Genomic DNA, 16,470 nt, shown 5'->3' on the forward strand with positions numbered 1-16,470 from the left:
CCAGTTGTGGGTGGCCTATGCTTGTATCTCACAGAACATCTTCTGTCTAGCCTTCAAGAGCCAAGTGCTGCTAGTTCCATGGATTAGTGAAGAACGTGTGCTGAATTTTTTTTATTGGCACAGGATTCAAATTACGGTTACTCCTAGTTTGTGGAGGAATTAAATATACATTGCTATGCAGGGTGGTATTTAAGCAAATGTGTAGCTTTAGCTAAATATTTATACTCAGATTTTCCCATGCTGACAAATGTTTGAAATACTTTCTGAACTGAGGCAATAGAAATTTGTCTCTTGAGGCAGTGAGCTCTGCAACTTAACAAATTCATAGAGAAGTTCAGAAAGGTATCAATTTAGATGGTGAAACTGAGAGCCTTGATGCTATCTCTGGGCAAATAACAACAAAATCAGACTTTTTGCTAGATTTGAACAATGATAATTTCTGTTTCAAATGTAAGGGAGTTTGTTTTGGTTTGTGTTTTTAATGTGTGTGTCACTTCACTTCTGTATGCCCACTTTGTTACTCTGGTCATACATTACTGTCATAAATGAAACTTTTTTTTCAGTTGAATTTAATTTTAATGCCAATAGCTCAAAAGAAATGCTTTTAAACAGCAGGATCTGTAAGAGATCATTAAGTGTGTCTTGAAATCAACTCTCTAAAACTCTCTTGCATGTTTTGGTTTTCTCACAGTACATTGAAAATTTAATTCTTAAAATTGTTCATCATTGGGAGATTACCATCCATTTCCATATGTGGATAATATATGACAGGGGTTTTTTTCTATGATTTTCACAGGGATATTCAATTGCTGTTTCTACAGCATAGTTTGAGAAACATTAAGAAAATTATGGTATGTTAGGTTTAATTATTCCAAAAAGAATTTAATATTAAAAAATGTTTCCTTCAATAAATAGAGGGTGATGACCAGAGAAACTCAAAACTTCTGTAAATACTTTGTCTTCATATAGTAATTTCAGCCACAGAGATAAAATGGCAAATTTCATGTGAGAAATAGTGACATTTCTTAGTTCAGCATTCAGAATCACTGGACATAAATATTTTGCTGATGCTGACAAAGAATTTGTATATTCCTTTTATATTTTTTAGCTTGCAAGGCAAGAGTAATCACTCACAGCAGTTTATAATTCTTAAAGCTCTGGTCTTAAATCTCTTACCAAGAACTTGCCTGTGATAAAAGTACTTACAAAACTTTAGCTTATTCAACAGTATTGTGGTTTGGATGTCCCCTTGCACTGGGACTGTTGATTTTAATTATTTGCAACAACAAATGCATTACTTTAATAGACCGTAAAATAAATGCTGATGGAATATTTCTGATTAAATTACATGAGGAGATGTCAGTAGGCTCACTGGTCTAACTAATCCTAATTATAGTAGTATGTGTACAGGTTGTCCCCTCTACCACAGGATAATGATTAACCCCACAATTATGTGCACTAATTCTGTAATATGATACTATACTAGTTTCTTTAAACATATGACACTGCTAAGTAAGTAGATTTTATAAGTTCATAAATCCATGTTCTAAAACCAGTACAACTATGAAATTATCTGAGTTTGAGGCATAGCCAGCGCAACTAAGAAGTTATGTGAGTTTAAGGCATATACTTCATAAAAGTCAGAATGTATGTGAAGGGAAATGCCCAGATTTATGACTTGGAATTCCATTATAAAGTTTTTTTCCTAAAAGCTATGCTTACATAGATAGTGAGTTTTGCATTTAACCTCAATTCTTTAAAGCAAGTCTTTTTTGTCTTGAATATCACTAGATGATATTACAAGAGAGTCTTGGTTTGAGTGGTGTTACAAGGTCATCTGTTTTTAATTTAAAGAATTATATCAGTAGATACGTTCTTATCGCTCAGCCCAATTCTAAATGAAGAGAGAATTCCTCTATGTTTAACTTCCTAAAGAACTAAAAATGCTAGACCATATTCATAAAATTTATTGTGCCACTTGTTACCAGACCGTGCTGTTGGTTTCTTATACTTAGCATAAGTACAAAAAGAATAAATAGACTTGCTTTTGTAATCTAAGCAGTCCCTAGTTTTCTCCAGGAAGCTGTCTTGTTGCTGGATGCCATTGATAAAAAAGAAGGAAAAATGGTCAAACTTTTTCTATTTACTAGAACATTAAAAATAATTGAGAACTTCTATTTGGACTCTTTTTGCTTCTGCTATGCTTAAATGATCAATGGGGAAAACACCCAGGAGGAGTCATCTCTGAAGAGCACAGCAATTTTGCTTGTTGTCAACTTACGCAGATGTTCATTTTACATTAATTTGCAGTGTAATTCAAGCAGCTTTCAAATTAATGTAATCAATAACATTAATGACCTTTAAAAAGCAAAGGAAGTATTAGCAATGGAATATTAAATATAGAAACCTTCTGTATTTGATATCAAGTTGTCTATCAAACTACAGGTATTTCTAAAATGGTGGGCACTGAGAGAGATATTAGATTTGTTAACCAGATACTGAAAAACCAGATGTGTGGCAATAAAAACTTCCTTCTCTGACTTTCTCTTCATTTCTTCGTACATACAAATTCATTTCCCCTGTTAGCTGTATGCACTGATACAAACATCTCTTGATCATAATTTCTTATGTGTAGTGTGCAAAAATGCTTTGCAGATGCTGAACTTAAAATTGTCACTTCAGCTACCATTCAAATGGACACAGGAATGCAATTTCATCAACACTATAAATGCTTATGCTTCCATTGTCTTTATGCAGCTGTCTTGAGGACCATATGTACATGTAATTATATAGCTGTATTACACATAATTTTTCTTCCCATTTTCTTTGTTTTCTTCTTTTGAGTATGGCCATTTGTGTTGCAGTCACTTAGTTCTTTTTTTTTCTGATAGGTCTCTGTACAAACGAAGACCAAATACTATGACTTTTAGAGAGAGACATGGATGAAGGCCAGATATGATAGTGAGCCCACATTAGAATATCTGTTACATAAAAAAGAATGTAATGACCCATTACTTAGGTTTTTGAAACTTACATTTTCTTCATTTTCTTATATTTTTATCATACAAATAGTGATTTCAAAGGCTTCAGAAGAATATAAACAACATAATTACAACACTATTTCTGAAGTATAGTGCATGGGTCAAATTACAGTGGTGGTGAGCATCATCATATTTGGCTTCCTGTGAGATACCTCTTATTCATTCATCATCTCTAACTTGTGTTTTCTAATTGTTTAAGTGTTTCATGCATTTTTACTAGGCTATGACTGGGTTATAGTATTTATGCTAACAGTAATGTATAGGTAGATGTTTTCCTGTAAGTCTAATCCTCAACATTTCTATGCTATTTTACTGTCTGTAAGCTAAAAAAAGGGAACAAAAAAAATTAATAATAAACATCCCCCCAAAACAAAACCTAACAAATAAAAAATCAAAAACAAACACAAAAAAAGCCCATAATAATGTCCACAAATGTTATTTTTAATTGTGTGGAGTAATGTTTTATTTTTCTGTGTTTCTACTAGAGCTAGGTGATACTAATTTTTATTTGAGTTGAAAAATTAGGAGATGGGTGTTGTAAAGTATTTGAACCTTGATAGTGTGCCCTAGCCAAACCATTTTTAGTTATTTTTACCGAAGCCCTCAGAGTGGAACCAGACTGGAATTACCCTCACCGCCTTCACCTGGCCTTTCCACCTTCAGCTGCAGCACATCAGCCCCAAGAGGGTTTTTAAGCTCCAGACTGAAGGCTGGAGGGGAGAGGTAGGTTGGGTTTCTATTTGTTCTTTTAATTTCCTGGACTAACTTGGCTGCTGATCACTGGATGGGTTTTGTTGCTGGCATCATTTTGATGCTGCTTGCCTGGATCAGGAGCCCCACCTGTTAGAGCCCTCAGGAATTCATCAAGGACTGAAAGGTAAACTGTGCTAAATTGGGAAAGAAGAAGCTGAAAAACTAAATACCAAGACAGCAAGGAATAGATAAAAAAGGACTGTGCTGCACTGGATTAAAACCAATCATATTATCAGAAAGTGCGTGCGGAGCTCGTGGACAGAATAGAGAAACCAGTCAAGCAGTGTGAAATCTCATGCACAGCTGTTGCAAAATGTATAAGTAGAGTAGTATGTAAAAGTAGGTAGAATGTATAAGTAAGTAAAATGCATAAGTAGGTAAAATATATAAGTAAGTATAGTGCATAAGTACTGTGTTATGTAGAAGTTGTAAAAAGTGTAGTATGAAAATGTGTAAGTAGAGTGATATACATGTATAAGTAGTATAAGATAAACAAGCGAAATGTATAAGTAGGTAGAATGCATACATAAGCAAAGTGTATAAGTAATGTATGATGTCAGAGTTGTGAGATGTGTGAACACAGGTATTTTAAACAATAAGACACTTCTGCGTAATCATATTGATTTGTTGATCAGAAGGCATGAGTTCCTGCAGACGGGGAAGAGGGCAAGAACAATTTCAGTGGAAATATTTTCCATTTTCTGATAACTTTTTTGTAGTGTTAGTGTAAGGGGGTGTTTTCTTTGGTTTGAGATTTCAAATAGAAAGGCATTTAATATTAGTTATTGTACCATATTGTACTACTGCATGTGTTTTGATCGTAAGTTTTTTTTCTGAACTGATAGTTGTTTCCTCATCCCCCCCACCTGGAGCTGCAATGCATGGGAATTGCTTGTCATTCTCTTAGTTTTTCAATAATCTAGACAGGTTCAGAAAAGTTCCCTAAAGTTTGTGTAGTATTTAAAAGTAGGCTTCTTGAGCTTCTCTAAGGACAAAAAGGCAATGCTTTGTATGTTATATTTATCGGTCTTAAATTTTGTTTTCCTTTTAATGTGTAAACCATTTTCCAAGGGGAATTATCATTTAATTCTTTTGCTCTCCACTTACTATTTCATTTCACTTTTAAGTCATCAGTGCATTTGGCAATTCTACAACAAGTTTCTCTGTTTTAGTAATTTATGCAGATTAGAAGCAATGAAGATCTGAAAACTGACTCCCCTGTGGCCCTTTTCAACACTTTACTTTCTAATCACTTTACTTTAATCAGTTCTTTATCTGTTCCCATGTTTAACGTGAATCTTTCCTGCTTTCAGTTTAAGATGAAGATTATCATTTGAGACACTATCAAAGACTTTATGTAGATCCAAATTATTGTGCTTGTACTCCTATTATCAATTGTATTTCTAATCTTCTCAAAAATAAAAGGTGACTAGTTGTCAAGATTTAAATTTCTTTAAAAGCATTATGAAGGTAAACTGTATTTGTTTTAAATTATTGAAAGTTATTTAACTCTCGTCTTTAAACGAGCTGTATGCTGTTGTGTAAACTGCAAATTTTTAAGGTCAGTTCTGTCACTTGTTTTAATGCTACCATGTGTCACTCAGTGTGTGTGTGCACTGACACACAAATAACAGCTGCAATGAGGCAGGCGCAGCAATGAGTAGGAATTATTTTGCAGTTTCAGCACATGCAAAGAAAATTACTGTAGAACTCTTGAGGGGTGAAAGAGTTATGTACCTTTGGTCCTAACAGATCAGAAGAGACTGAGTACTTAGACAGTCAGAGAAATGAACCTCAAAGTTCTTCTCCTCTGTCCATTGCCAATCTTTGTGTTAGAGAGATAGTAAGATCATTCCAGATGTTAAATACCTTACTGGACTTTGAATGTGAGTGACCTTCTGCTGAACCTAAGACTGATGTCTATGATTGTAGGTCATAATAACATGACCTATCACTATTCATTAGATTTTTAATTTTCAAAATATACTCTAGACTTAATCATGTTTAGAATAATATCTTGTGTAATACATGAATTTTTCATTTATAGCTGAGAACATTTAAGGCAGAGAAATTAGAAAGCTTAAGGAAAATGAGAAAAACTTAGAGCTAAAATTACATATATGTAATTCAATCTTTTCAGTCTCGTAGTTAGTGTCTGACCAATTACAAAAAGATTTTTCTGTTGGCAGCTGCTGAAGCAGGTTGACACTGATTAGTTCTGAGTCACTTAAGTCAGATTTTCTCTACTTAATTTTACCATAAATATAAAAGAACTTGATGATCTCAAAGGTCTTTTCCAACCTAGTTCATTCTGTGATCAAAATTATAAAGGTTTATTTGAGAATTTAAGGATAAAATTGAAGATAATGGTTATATTTTTCTTATTTTGATTACAAGTAAAATTAAATGGAATAATGGGCACGTGTTAGGTGTTCAAGACAGGCCTGTAATTCAGGATAGTTTGTCACTTACATAAATTATTCTGACAAAGTTAAAGAGAATTTAAAATGCAATAAAATGAATACAAATTGATTCAGTGTCTGGAGGGAGCCTACAAGAAAGAGAGAGGGAGTTTTACAAGTACGTGTGCTGACAGGACAAGGGAGAATGGATTCAAACTGAAAGAGAATAGGTTTAGATTACATACCAAGAAGAAATCCTTTACTGTGAGGGTGCTTAAGGCCCCAGAACAGGTTGCCCAGAGAAACTGTGAATGCCCCATCCCTAGAAGTTTTCAAGGCCAGGTTTAATGGAGCTCTGAGAAACCTGGTCTAGTGAAAGGTTTCCCTGCGCATGGCAGGGGGTTTGGAACTAAATTATCTTTAAGGTCCCTTCCAACCCAACACATTCTATGATTCTACAAATCACTGCTAAACTAGCAAAATTGCATTGTATACATTGAAAAGGCTCATATGATCAAATGCATGTTGAAGCAAAGACACTGACAGAGTTCAGATTCTACTATCTCACAGTCACGTACCCAAAGAGACTACCCTGGGATGCACTCTGAAGATTAACAGTGAAAAAACCCCACCAAGTAGTTTAAGTAGTAGCTGTAGATCAAAAACTGCCACCAAAGAAAACAGATTATCTTTCACTTGTAGGGATGCCTGAATTCCTCAACGTTTAGTGAGGTGTGATAGAAAATCTGCATGCTAAAATACAGTAGAAGACTGCATTTTACAGTATGTAAAGTAAATGTATTTGACAAGAGTATTAGATTAACACATTCTTAAATAACACTTCAAAAACTCATCAAAATGTTTAAAGACAGAAGAAGTTGGTAATGTTTTAGAAAGGTCTTTTTGCTCACTCTGCTCTGGTACAATGTACAGTGAGCGGCTACCATGGTAACATACTTAATTTAGCAATCTTCAGATCTACACTGGCCTCAGTTTTGTGAACACCTTTTTCAAAGGGCAATGCTAGAATAGATGTTTGCCACCCATAATTATAGCTATTAATCACTTTAGGTAATACAAGGATGTGTCAGCTCTGTATTTGCCTAGTAGCAGATGCTTGTGTGATGAAAAGGCCCATACAATCAAAAACATATGCTTAAGTTTGGAGCAGTCGTATACTTACAGTGAGAATGGCAAAAGTTTAGTCAATGTTTACAATAAAAATATCCTGTTTGCTATAAAATAAACTCCAGTACCCCCAAATAGAAGAATGTCGATGTTAGTATCAAATAGTCAAGAAAAAAAAAAAAGCAGGTGAAAATAAATGGAATTTATTGTTCTTTTAGTATGTAACTGAACAAAAAGTGGAGGTAACCTTTACTAAAAATACTTTCTTCTTTTAAATAATAAAATGGCCCAAAAAGTGTGGATTTCCCATGCTATTTTTCATCATATGTTTATATGATTTTATCTTTCTTATCCTTTAGACCACAATGTATTATTTTAGCACATAACCCTTTGTACAGGATATCTTTGCTTACAGCTGAGACTGTATGTAGCTATCCATTGTGCAGTCCCCAAAATAAGCTATTTGTCCATTGTGCAGTCCCCCAAATAAGGAATTATCTGCTCAGAAGCCATTTCAGATTATCATTGCTAACACAAGGAGAATTTGTAAGGCTAAAAGATGACTGATTTTAGTCCAAAAACAAATACATGTTTTTTTCAATAATAAATTTTTAAAACTTCATGAAATATGCATGATCTGTAAATTTCTACATTTGTGTTTTTGTAAAAATTTGTTTGTTTGTTTTTTGAAGGTTTGCAGGCAACAAAGTACTTGATTTAGAAATACATGGATATCCCTTTCAAAATGGTGCTTCTACCCCGAACTATAATTCTAACACTTGTCTTCATCATTTGTGCATATCTGAAGTTTCAACTCAGTATTTTCTGGTTATTTCTGAATATTCAGTAACAGATAATTATTTTATTGCCATAAAAGATGTTATGATCTTTCCTAAGGTCATGAGTCCTTCAAAGATAAGGGACAAAAGCTATATTGGGTCATGAACAGGTTTTAGTGCAGAATTTCCTTCTCCCAAAATATGGCTCTCAAACATTTTGAACAGAGATGGGAATGCAATGTATTTTTTCATGACATTCCAATAGTGTTTGAAATGAAACTAAACTCCTTTTTGTTATCTATCTTATATGTCTCAGTGTTTCAGATTATAAAAGCTGACATACTGACACAGAGTAATTTCTACCCCATTTTTACTCACAGAGGTAAATCTGCCCCATTTTTTACTACATAATAATTTCTTTACTAAAGATTAGTGACTTACTTTCTGAAATAAGATTTAAACAAAAGATATATTGAGCTGCGATTTTTCTTTTATAGCGTAAATATGAAGGCTTTTACAAGTATAGTAAATAGTGTAGGAAAGAATGAAAAGTTTTGTTCATTCCTTATGTTTACAAATAACTTATTTTCCTCACCCCTCCTTGTACCTTCCCACTCAACTACTTTTTTTTTTTTTCTACAATGAAACTCTGGGAGCACTGTCACTAAAAACTTTGTTAATGCCAGAAATGAAAACAGAATGTTTTTTACCAAAAGACTCTACCTGAAAATTTTGCTCTTGAAATAGAGTGAAACACTGCTATCATATGTGATCGTGGGGGCATTTCATCGTTTCATATTGAAGGCAAAAGCAAAGTTTCAGTTATCATTTAGTAGCTTTAAAGTGATGAAAAGAAATGAAAAACAACAGATGCACTGAAGTGAGACAGTAAATTTCATGTGCTCTTATCAGAAAGCTGCTTTTATGAGACTTCCACTCTGTTGGGATATGCCTCCAAATGCTACAACCTAACAGAAAATAAGGCAAGATTTCTACAAAATTTATATTCTGTGATCACTGAAGTCATGAACAGAATGAGAAATAAGCTGATTTTAGCTCTGGAAATAGCTTTCCTTGTGTTTCTTTGTGTGTTTCTTGAGTTTGTAAGTTAATAAGTTATTTGATGCAGAAAATGTAATGAACTTTTTAAATCCATAACTAAATGGGAAATATGAGCTATTAGTAAATATTTTTCTTAACTCTTTGCATGTACCATACAACAGTACCCTATGCTGAATTGCATACAGTATTTATTTATTTGGTGTCATAATACCTCTGAGTCAGGATGCTGTTGTGCGAGACAATGTTCAATTAGGGAAATAAAAAATGGCCTTGACCATTAGAACTTAAATCAGAAGTGCTAAACAAGAGCAGATGAAGAGGAAAGGAACAAGATTCAAGAAACTGCTGGACTACAAAATTCTCTGTAGGCATAGTCACTTGGATTTCAGATATTGTTGAAAAATCTGTAGCTAGTGCTTAAAAAGAGTACTAAAATATGCTTAGATTATATAAAGGTGTTTTGCCCATAAATGCAAAAATAAGTGGGAGGTCAGCACTTAGGAGCTACCCGAATCACATTGAGATAATTTCTTTTAACCTTTTTGAAATTCTCAGAGCATATCATATTTCATGAACCCTGCAGCTTCCTTGATGAGAATCAGAGAAATACACAGAGGGGAACATAATTAAGATTAATCCATATATATTTAACTAACTAATGAATGTGGTTTGCTTACAGTGTGTATTCTGAGATATCACTAATAATACCTTATCTTCTTTGAACAGGTAAATATCCCATTTCAACAGATTGCCAAAAGAAACTGCAAAAGACTTTAAAGGTAAGGACCTCCTTAAAAATGATCATTCCTTCTGGTTTATCAGAAAAAAAAAATGGAGAATGTTAATTCTTTTTTACTATCTGGCTGATAACAAAGAATTGTAGATGGCATTAATCAATACAGACTTCCTGTTCCTGAAGCTGTTTACATATAAAAGACAAATTTTCACTTTAGTCTTGTTTAAAAGGATAAGCTCAATTAATTTGCTAACTGCAGAAAAAAAAAGGATTCATGTGTGAAAATAAAATATTAAAAGCTTGTAACATTTTTACCATATTTTTCTTTGTGCAAGATTAAAAAGAATACTGTTAAGCTACTAGAAAATAAACTTGGTAAGGATTCTTTTTTTTTCAATATGAAAGCTTTCTAACTTTACTTTTTAAAAATTTTTTACTTGATACAACTTTTATTCCTCTAAGAAATATAAGTTTGACTTTAGTTTCAAAGATTTAATTAATTTTGAGAGCTCTTTAGCTTTAGAATACATTTGGTTTGCTTTCAGTTGTGGGGAATACCTCAGTGTCATATTGTGTCCAGACTTCTATTTGTGGTACTTTGTTGTTCTTCAGCTATGTCTCTGGTAGAAAATAGTTGATTTTTAAAATCTTCTGTCCACCCTTACAGAAAATATTCTTGTCTCTCAAGGACAGAGGTAACAGAAGACAAGTTTTCACTAGAACTGTTATTTTTAAGTCATCAAGTTAGAGAGGATGACAAGGGCATTGTGGTCTGCCCTAAGCTTGGATTTGTTAACCAGAGAGAAAGAACGAGCAGTAATTTAGTGTTCCAGTCATCATCTCTGTGCCTACTTTATCTTAAAACAATTGGTATTTTAAGAGCCTGTCACATGTCATTTATGCATATGTTTTAATGCATACACTGACAGGATAGGAGATCCTGTATCAATTAATATTTAGCCATACTTTTCTACCCTGCCTTGGAAAAAAAAGTCCCATAATTACTGTATCTTCCAAAAACATAGCTTATTAATAACAGATATTAATGGAGAAGTACTGAGAAAGTTCTACAAGTTTTTGGGGATTGTGCCACATATCATCTGAGTACTGGGCTTTTATGGGACAAAAACATGTAGGTGGAGTATCTAAGCTGACACAAAAAGTCAAAGGCTCTATTCAGAACATGTTGTATTCCCGGACTGACTAAGGACTTCAAGCCTGGTCTTATGTCCCAGAAGAATTCCTGAAATATGCAGCCTTTCACTATTTTGTCTTTGGTCATCTTATTCTTTTTTCTGTTGTTGTTTTTTTTAAACTTTCTTTCAAAAATCTTTTAGAAATTATTTTTTTCTTCTTGATTGAAATGCCGGGGCACTGTGAGATATGGGGAGCCACTTTCATGCTGCCTCAGTGTGCTACCTAACCCTCTCTTTGTATTCTTGCAGTACACCTGCAATGCTTAGATTCATCAAAAAGCTCCGAATTTTCAGTAGTCTATTATATTTTGGAAGTTATGAAGGAAATCACATTATAAAATGGCTGATGTTTTTGTATGTGCTGATGTCTTGCCAAGCTTGTTCCATTTTTCACTCTTGCTTTTCAGGCTTTGTCTTGATATAAAAATATAATTGATGAGGTAGTTTGTTACTTTCCCAAGTACCTCAGGTAGACTTTGACCATGCCAAGATTTAAGTAGTATTGGCCAAGTGAAAATGTTTCAGTAAAAGTAGGAAAGAAGGAACCTTAGAGGTAAAAAATATGGAAGGGTTAAAAAAAGCATACTTAAAAAAAAGGACAGAGGGGAAAGAGAGGGTGCCATACTCCAAGGTCCTATTTGAATGCCACTGAGGGTGCCTAGGAGAATCATCGCTGAAGGACATAAAGTATCAGGATGAGAAAATATATGTCACATTTCTGACAGGTACACCTAACTATGAAAAAAAAAAAAGCCCTATTCAGCATAGGAGGTTAAGGGAAGAATAGAACTAATGACATTACAATCCTCTTGAGAAGTCTTGTTTTGTTTATTAAATAAGCCACTCTAGTAAGATAAGTAAGAAGAACTGCTTAGTCTGGCAGTGTTAATTGATGCTGTCCTGGGAGTTTATTGTTATGTATTACTCTTTTTGTCCTTTTGTGTAAAGATGTCAGCACATTGTACCTGACAGGATGTACTGTATATTTTAAATTATTCTAATTGGGATAGAAAAATGGCCATCAATTCTTGCTCCTCTGTATATCTACTGCATGAATTTAATTTGTACATAATAGTACTTCACAAGTATGAAGTTTATTTTAGGATGTACTTTAAATGAGTTCTGTTTCTATGAAGTCTCCAGATGCAAAGTAGTTTATTCCATCCAGTTAAGTTTTGACACATATAGATATATTTCCCTACAGAAGTACAATGAACACATGTATACAACACATACATGATAGGAAATAAGGACAAGAGGTAAAAGGAATAGAGGCTTTCAAACCTGACATGAGATGCTTAGAAGAGAGTTAAACAGAATCTTGCACTCTTTCTTGAGCACAGCTTGTATTGACAGCAGTGCTACGATCCAAAGACAGGGACAGGAAAGGGGCAAGTATCAGTTTTGTTCTGTCTTTCATATCATGTCATGAGTGCGTGGAATGCAAGGATGGGAACACTGTATCTTGTACAAGTGGTTATAGCAATGTGGGTTTTCCCCTTACTTCTGTAATTCTGGGGCATGTAAAGTCTTAGAGATAATTTAAAGCAAAATGAATACATTTCATTGCAGTGAATTACTTCAGGAATGCTGTTTGAATCATGAGGGCAAGTATTTCTAAAGAAGATAGCCTTCTATCCTTCTGAATTCCATTATTATATTGATGTAGCTTTTAGCCTTTTCAAAATATAGAACAGTTTGGTTTTTTTACCTCTTAAAAAAATACTGGTGGAGATTTTTTTTCTGAATTTCAGTAAAAAATTGAAAAATGAAAGTACTGTTTTTAATTTTATTTCTGTAACACAACTGAGCAATCATGTGTGTTCAGCTTTGGGCCAATCCTGTCTATATTGAACACTGTAAATATTGCTCTTTGTGGTGAAGTGTGATGGAAGTGCCTTGAGGGTATGTATGCTAAATATTTATTTATTGCATGGCTTATTACCTAAGTTTTTTTATCCTTGGACACATGTATATTAAGTACTAGAGCATTTCTGTTGAGATTGTTTAGCCTATGCATTAGGAAGAATTACGACTTCAAGAATCTATCATCCATTTTGTTTAAATCCTCATTTGCCAAGCAGGTGTGTTTTAATGGGAGAAAAAACACAGTTCCCAGCACTCCAATTTTCAGCTATGTGACTACTTCTCTTTCTTTAAGACAGAAATAGCTGTTGAGTGAAAAAGAGATTGAAAACCACTGCATACGTCCTTCAAGAGATTCTCTTGACCCTCAAAGGACTGAAGTGACTTGGAAGACTAGTTTCAAGAAAAATCAATGCAATTTAGGAGATGACATCATCCAGCAGACAAAATTACTTCAGGCAGGATCCATAAACACACTTAAACATTGCAAGATCTAATATTCAGAACCATCTGCAGACACCTACATTCTCTGTATAGTGCACAAAAAGAGTTAAGCCCCTCTGAATGAGATCCACAGTCAAGAATCTATGGAGCAGACATTTGCCTATAGTTAATCATTAGGAAATCCTAGGGTAGGGTGGAAATGATAGTGAAGTGACAGAATTTCTAATCCTCTCATGGTTTAGTATTAATGCTACTTCAAGTGACTAAACCTTGTTCTTGTTTCTTTCTTTAGGGTATAGAACTGAGTTTACGTTTTAAAAAATGTAATAGGAGATCTGAAGGGCACAGTTATTATGCATTCTACCTACTGTACTCCAGAATCCTGTGACTGACTATAACAGGACCCTGGCAAGTTTTCCATGCAAACAGAACTTCTTACCTTCCATCTAGTGAGAGTCATACTCATTAATAGAGAGTTAATTAGAGAATTAATACCAGGCAGCACTAATTTCCTCCTGTCAGTTGAATCGAAATTCCAGATATAGTAAACTGAAGAGAAGGGGTTTGTTTGGGCTCAGTGGTTAAATTTGGAGAATAGAATTAGAGTTCAGGTCTATTGCCATGCATATGGATTCAATATGTAATTTACATGAAATATATAGTAATTACATAAATATTCACTGATTAGATAAGTGAACTTCCCTTGGCCTGTTCTTGGACACTCAGTCCTATTTAAAAAAACTAGATTTAAAAAATCAATTACTTTCTATTTGTAGTATCTTTACATGCAGACACTACTTGATTCAGTGTCATCAGTCTAAAATATGTACAGCTAAATTTTTTTATCCTGAATTATTCAAAGAGAAGGAATATTCAGGGTTTTTTGCTTTTGTTTTCTTAATTTTGCACAGTGTAACATCATACTAACACAGAAATGCATAAAAATTCGTGTTTTCTCACTCCTTATCTATTAAATAAGGCTTCTTGGAGGAAAATTATTTCTTCATTTGGAATTTTATAGAATAGGAATAAATCCCAAAGCTTCCACTGCTTTTTCTAATTGAGGGATTTGGGATTTTTTTTTTAAATACAAACTACTGCTTCCGACAACTTAGTGTCATTAGCTGGATTTACACAAATCCTCTGCTCAGGAACAGGAATTGACTATAGAAATTCTCCTGCTAACTTCACTTGCCCAACAGTAAGACAGGAATCTATTCTGCCTTTTTCATGTGGGCATACGGCATGCCAGTTGAGAGATTAAATTTCAACAATGCATTGGGAGAAGAAAAGTAGCAGTCTCTGTCAGTAAGCAACAGTAATTACTGATCTTCTCTACTTGGGGTTTTGCTTACTTAATCTGTATAATTATTACCACCATCCCTCCTATCTTTGGGATTCAGGATGTGTGCACTTTCATGTAGTTGTATCTGAATCTTGTCATGCGCCTGAGTTCCAGCAAGTGTTATGGAGCAAACTGGTTTGGGAGCTGCTGCATATTCCAGGGGAAAAAAAGTGTTTAAATCTCCTGTCCCTTTTGTTTTTTCTACACCAAAAACAGTTGTCAGGCTCTGGAACAAGCTGCCCAGGGCAGTGGTTAAGTCACCATCCCCAGAGGTATTTGAAAGACGTGTAGACATGACAGTTGGGGACATTGTTTAGAGGTGGGATTGGCAATGTTAGATTTGTGGTTGAATTTGATGATCCAGTCTTTTCCAACATAATGATTCTATGATTCCTACTGAATGCCCCTGAAGCAGGAAACTCAGCAGGAGACAAAAAACCCTAGCCTGTCCCAAAGGAATTGTACCCTAACTGCTCTCCTTTCTAACCCCTTCTCGTATCTTCATTCCTCAATCTTCATCTTGTACTCCTCCAGGTACAAGATTTCCAATTTATTTTTGCTTACAGAATATCCCCTTTGGCTGTTTTTTATCTTGTACAGTGAAGGTTTCACTTTGAAATGCTCTGATATCCTCAGTTACACATGTGTCTTGGAGCTTTGTTATTTCATGGGTCAGCCTTCTGGTAAACCATTTTTAAGATGCCATATACTAATTTATAGAAAAGGCTTGAGAAAATGAGTATAATATGTTCCAAACTGATACACAATTTGTGGATTGTTGCTGTCAGTAACCTAAGAACACGAGAATATATCAGAGATAGATGACAAGATATGCTTATTTTATGGTACTCAATTTAACAGCTGAACTCCGAACTCATTTAAAGTGAAAAAAAGTATTAATATTGCAAAGTTCTGTTATTCAGTTGAAGTGATTTAAGGAGATAGAATAAAATACCCAACTGAAAAGTTACTCCTGTTGCTATTAAAATTGAGATAAGAATTGTTATTGCCAAAGTAGCACTGTATGTAATTAGACACTATTTAATAACACAGATAATGAAGCAACTGTAACTTTTCTGCATTTCAAAACCTCTACATTTTCCAGTTTATTTATTTTACTTCTTTTTGCAGAAGCAAGTTCTTGCTTTCCACCCCAGGTTTGAATTGGTAAACCACACAAGTTTAATAAAGCATGCCTGAGATATTTTGGTTTGTAGGGTTTTGACACTTGATTCTTATGCTATCTTTTCTTATTCATTCTATCACGTTTCAATTGAGCAAAACAAATTAAAGCTGAACACAAGCTTGCTTTTCCCTCTCTTGTTGTTAGTATCTGGAGGTCCTGTTTTCAGAGTCATGTGTCTGTTTCAGAGATTGTGCATCTCTGCTTCACTGATGGTTGTAAGAACAACTCAGCACACTATGTAAGCTGTCAAGGGTGTCTGTCAGGAAGATATTGAGCCATAATGCATGAAATAAACATGAACTAAAAATCAAAGCAAAGCAAAACTGCAGGGACTTGCTTATTTCAGACATAGGGTGGGATTTAAATTCTCAAAATATTGCCTAAATGTGAGGTTTAGTCTATCATTATCCTCTTGTCCATCCCTCGTTCCCCTGATTCCAATTCTGTAATTGACACACGCAAAATGGTACTAGCAATCATTGTAGCTTCTGAGGTAGTCTTTTATAGTTCCTGGTATCCCAGGCACATTTCT

At 34.3% G+C, this 16,470-nt stretch overlaps 1 protein-coding gene across 9 annotated transcripts in view; it reads left to right on the top strand.

Annotated features, from left to right (window-relative positions):
• Positions 1 to 16,470, top strand: part of TENM3 (teneurin transmembrane protein 3) — a 1,315,365-nt gene that overhangs the window by 173,614 nt on the left and 1,125,281 nt on the right. For all 9 annotated transcript variants that reach the window (XM_039550639.1, XM_039550640.1, XM_039550642.1 and 6 more), the window contains exon 3: positions 9,892 to 9,944. The gene's annotated coding sequence lies outside the window, so the exon portion shown is untranslated. The remainder of the gene's footprint in view (positions 1 to 9,891; positions 9,945 to 16,470) is intronic.

This window comes from Corvus cornix, chromosome 4 (assembly GCF_000738735.6).
Source record: "Corvus cornix cornix isolate S_Up_H32 chromosome 4, ASM73873v5, whole genome shotgun sequence".
Lineage (NCBI taxonomy): Eukaryota > Metazoa > Chordata > Aves > Passeriformes > Corvidae > Corvus > Corvus cornix.